Source organism: Peromyscus eremicus, chromosome 18 (assembly GCF_949786415.1).
Source record: "Peromyscus eremicus chromosome 18, PerEre_H2_v1, whole genome shotgun sequence".
Taxonomy (NCBI): Eukaryota; Metazoa; Chordata; class Mammalia; order Rodentia; family Cricetidae; genus Peromyscus; species Peromyscus eremicus.
The window spans coordinates 11443153-11448415 of record NC_081434.1 but is presented as its reverse complement, the minus strand read 5'-3'; the positions used below and the strand labels follow the sequence as shown (position 1 = coordinate 11448415).

General features: G+C 40.9%; 1 non-coding gene across 1 annotated transcript; it reads right to left on the bottom strand.

Moving 5' to 3' along the window:
• Positions 1-3874: 3874 nt before the first annotated feature.
• Trnaa-agc (transfer RNA alanine (anticodon AGC)) lies at positions 3875-3947 on the bottom strand. The gene has a single exon. It is a non-coding gene; the product is annotated as a tRNA-Ala (tRNA).
• Positions 3948-5263: the final 1316 nt, after the last annotated feature.

Genomic DNA, 5263 nt, shown 5'->3' with positions numbered 1-5263 from the left:
GTCTGGTGCAAGAGTCAAAGGAAGGCTGTGTGACTGTCAGGTAGAATTTTGCATGGCCAGGCAAGGGCATGAACGTTGAGGTGGTACTAGGTCTGCAGCTATGACCACACAGCATCGCAAATGCTGACTCATGGTCCACTTTCAAGACTGTCACGTGCTCAAAGATGTACGTTGGTTCCCAGTCCTCATCACTTCCTTGTTCTTGTCCTCTTCCTCTTCCTATTCCTGGTGGTGGTGAGGCTTGAATCTAAGCCCCACACATACTGAGTGTATGCTGTACCTCTGAACTACACCCCAGGCCTCTTACCTTCTTAACAATATATCAGGAAAGAGGTTTCTCAGAGCAACAGCATTTTGAAGACAGCCTCTTCATCTGGGCATGTGTAAAGCCATAATACCATAGTGATACCAGTCCTGAAATCCAAAAACCAATACCCACGTACTGAAATCAACATTATGTTAATGCTATCATCAGCATGACTTCCAATATTCTTAGACGTTAGTCAATATTGATGCTGCTATTTCTGATGCTACCATTTATTAAGTATATACCAGGCACAATGCCAAGAACTTTGTAGGTCATATCATGTCTAGTCCTTATAAGAATTCTTTGATGACAAAAGATGAAGTGTCTATCAGGTATTATATAGTCATTTCCTTAAGTTCTTCTTCTCCTCCTCCCCTCCTCCTCCTCCTCCTCCTCCTCCTCCTCCTCTTCCTCTCTTCATTTTAAGAGATAGGGTTTCTTTGTGTAGCCCTGGCTCTCCTGGAACTCTGTAGACCAGGCTGGCCACAAACTCACAGAGATTCACCTGTCTCTGTCTCTCCAGTCTCTCCAGCTGGGATTAAAGGTGTGCGCCACCACCACCTGGCCATCTTAAATGCTTATAATAAGAGAATTGCTATAGACGCAATTCCCATGCATGAAGATCAGAGAGGCTAAGTAACTAGCCCAGCCTCACACAGTTGAATATGTGCAGAGCAAAGTTTTAAAGTGGTCTCCCCCACTCGGGTGTAATATGTGTTCAGAACTGCAGTTATAAACTTTCCATATGATTTCTATATCTGTTGGTGAAAATCCTGATAGTAAACTGTCTCAATAGAATGTATCTTTTAAAAAAAATTTTGTTTTGCCCTATGACAGGGTCTCATGTAGCCAAGGATGGATCCTTGAGCCTCCCTCTTCCAAGTGCTAGGATTACAGGTATTTATTATCATGCCTAGGCTTAGAATTTAACTTTCTATGGAAAGATAGTATTATCCTCAAATTTAACTTGAAAGTGTATTTTTAAACTCAGGATTATTTTTCTTTTTCTTAATTTCACTGATCTGATTTGAAGACAGTTTTCAAAAATGGCTCCAAGACTGGTTTATAGCCCATTGTTATGAATAACCATCAGGCTGCCTTTTAACATCTTTGAAAACAATTCAAAACACAGTCTATGTGAAAAATTCTTCATCTTATTTTCTTTGCGCCTGTCTCTTTAATAGTAGACAATGACACCAGACCTATTTCCTTAAATTGTTCTAATCAAGCACTATTTTATTGTACAGATGTCTTTCACTTAAATTGGATTTGAGTGAGAGCTTAGAGCTTAATGTTTATGGGGAAATTTCAAAGGAATTTGGTTTTTATTATTTTTTAATTTCATATTGGATTTTAGTGTTCAGCGAGATGTCCTATATAGGGCCTTTGAGACTGAAGCCTTTTATCTCCAGACTGGTCAAAATCTAAGATGTACAGAGTCAAAACATGGAAGTTTGCCTGGGTCTCATTCCTCTAAAAAGATGTTCCCGTTAATAGTTCATTTCCCCCTTACTTTGTTCTATCCTATTCATTTTGGGACAGGATTTCACACTGTAGTTCAGACTGGCCTCCAACTCATGGCAACCCCTCTGCCTCAGCTTCATGAAAACTGGAGTTACAGTCATGAGCCACACCTAGTTTTCATTTTTTCCTTAACCTGTGCTCTATCCTATGTCTGCAATCTTGGGCTGCTTTTCAAGTTCATCTCACAGCACAGGCCTGTCTGGATAACAATGACCAGAATCAGAGATCCAGCACATCATAGCTTTTGCTAGATCCCTGCATTCTGAAAGGTGCTAAATTGAGGTCCATTCCTGCCTGGCATCTAATCATGTCCTAGACAGAATTCCTATGAGGTCTCTGATGGAACGCAGGAATCATGGGGATTCCTTGATGATTTAAGCAGGGGTCTTAACTTGGGAGCCTGTCAATCTGCACTTAGAGTTGAGAGGTACAGAAGGCCAATAAGAAAAAAAAATCACAGATTTATTTTCATAATCCTTGCTTGAAATTTAGTATTTTCCTTCATTAAAAATGTTGACTGCAAACCACAGTTGAATTAACTTTATCTCTGATTCTATCTTCAGTAGAAATCACAGACATTTTTCTTTAACTTGACAGTCATTACATGCCTCAAAATATCATTTATCCCCAATTCTACTTTAAAATCATGGTAATTATTAGACCTACCATGACATCTTGAAATTGAATGTCTTAATAAGAAGGCACATCTTAGAATATATTCCAAAGATATTTTGAAAGGTATATTTCAATATAATTGGCTTGCAATCTCAAGTGTTTTATTTTTGCAGGTAAAGACATTTTTTTTTTTTTTCCTGAAAGGGGATCACCAGACTGATGAAGGGGTGCATAGCACAGATTAAGTTATGAAGCCCGGAGGAGTTGATAGAAAGATGCGTGGGCAGAGGAAACTCTGGACCAATACAGTGGGATGTCCAGAGCATTGTATGAGAGAGGCACATTCATTACCTCTTATAGGTTTCAGCGAAGATGCTGCATCTTCAGCCTAATGGTTCTGAATCAGAAACGTTCTTAGAACACGAAGAAACTCAGCCAGCCCGTAGCCAGGGATGTGAGCAGATCCCAGAGGCCACAGAAAATGGGACTTCTATCCTTGGTGTGTCAGACATGGAGCCCAGGTGGGTCCAGGTGGATGGTTGTTGCATAAGGCTGCCTGAGCCGCCAAGCACTTCTGTATTCAGTTTTTGAGGACAGGCAACAAAAGAAATATACAGACACAACTTAAGCCCTCCTTAAGGAGCATCAAGCTTCAACCTTCAAAGATTAATATGGCTCTGATAGGACGTTCAGAAGCTGACTGTGCTCACTGCTGTCATGAGGTCATCATGCTATTCTTTGATTATTCATTAATGCTAGTATTTACTTTTAAAGGCATAACATCAAAATAGACATAATTTGGGGGAAAGCATGTACACTCTTTGGATTAAAATTTGCCATGTATAATGGGAAACATCAAATCACAGTGCTTAAGCAAAATAGATATTTATCTTCTCACACGGAAAGGGAAAAGGTTCGGCAGCAAATATCCCAGGAATAGCGCTCTATCTCCATAATGTCACTGAGTCGAATCCCGTCTATTCATTCATTTGCTTGTTTGCTGCTCTGTCCTAAGGATGCGAGGCTAAGTCTCCAGGCTGCCTCATGCTTTACTAGGGCTAACTGAGCTTTTTGCCGTGGCTTCTGCATTCCAAGCAGCATAAAGGAAGAACCACAGAAGGTTAAAAGAAGTCTTCTTCTAGCCGAACAATTTTCTTTCTAGCACCTTCTCTGGAGGTCCCGTTTAACACTTTAGCCCACACATCCTCGATGGGAACACAGCCCTACCTATCCTCAAGAGACAATGTGAAATACTAGTGTACTGCCAATGAAACTGAGGATCTATTGTTGTTGGGGATTTTTGCTCTTTTGGGGGGCCCGCTACCCAGCTCTCACATAAATCACGCATGAAGGGTTATTCTTAATTCTGATTGCCCGGCCTTAGCTTGGTTTAGTTTCTAGCCAGCTTTTTTTTTTTTTTTTTTTTTTTTTGGAGCTGAGGATTGAACCCAGGGCCTTGTGCTTGCTAGGCAAACGCTTTACCACTGAGCTAAATCCCCAACCCAGCTTTTCTTAACCTAAATTAACTCGTGTATCTTTTGCCTCTGGGCTTTTTCCATTCTTTTACTTCTGTAAATCTTACAGAAGTAAGATTGCTGTGTAGCTGGCTGGCTGGCCCCTGATGTCCTTCTCCTTCCTTTCTCGTTCCTAGACCTTTCCAGATTTCTCCCTCTATATATTCTCTCTGCCTGCCAGCCCGGCCTATCCTTTCTCCTGCCTTGCCATTGGCTGTTCCTGTCTTTATTAGACCATCAAGTGTTTTACACAGGCACAGTAACACAGCTTCACAGAGTTATACAAATGCAACATAAGCAAAAGTAACACACCTTGAAATAATATTCTACAACAACCTATTTTTTAAGAAGAGAGGGGAATCCTGAGAGGTGGCTTAGGATCCTGCTTATGCAGGGGGATTTTCAGTAAAGTGTGCGTATGCTTTGGAGGCGTTCTCAAGGAAGAGAGCTGGAGTAGCAGGTACAGGTGCCTTAGGTCCTAGACTCTCCTCGGCCTTTTATCTATGGCACAACGAACCAACTACTTAGCGTCTTTGAAGTTCAGTCCTTTCATTTTTTTTTTTAAAGATTTATTTATTTATTATATATATATATGGAAGAGGGTGCCAGATCTCATTACAGATGGTTGTCAGCCACCATGTGGTTGCTGGGAATTGAACTCAGGACCTCTGGAAGAGCAGTCAGTGCTCTTAACCTCTGAGCCATCTCTCCAGCCCCAGTCCTTTCATTTTTAATGTGGATAGTTCTTTCCCTTTCTGCTCTTCAATTGTGACTCATAGTGGTGGCGATGCATGCGAAAGCACTTTTAAAACCCTAAAAGCTTTGAATAAATGCAGGGCCATTTTTCTTCCCTGCAACGCAGATGCTGTAATCGGGAAAGGATCTGTTCAGTCGATCTCCCAGGAAATCGGAACACCTAAAACCTTAAGCCAGAAACAGCTGCCAGCTCCGATACTGACTTATCAACTTTGGATAAAGTTTTTTCTAAGCTTAGAAGGAAGTTATGTCACAAGACCGTTCAATGATGCCAGATATGTACACTAACAATTGTGTTACGGTAAAGAAAGATATAGTAAATATAGAATCTGTTCTAGTTTCTTTTCTGTTGCTGTGGTAAAACACCAGGACAAAAAGCAACACAGAGAAGTAAAGGACTTTTTTTTTTCCTTCCCCAGATTACAATTCCAAGACCCAGCCCATCATTTCAAAGAAGTACGGAAGAAGGAACTCAAGCAGCTAGCCACATCATATCCACTACGAAGAGCAAACACATGCATCTTTGCTTCCTTGCTCTCAGCTAAAT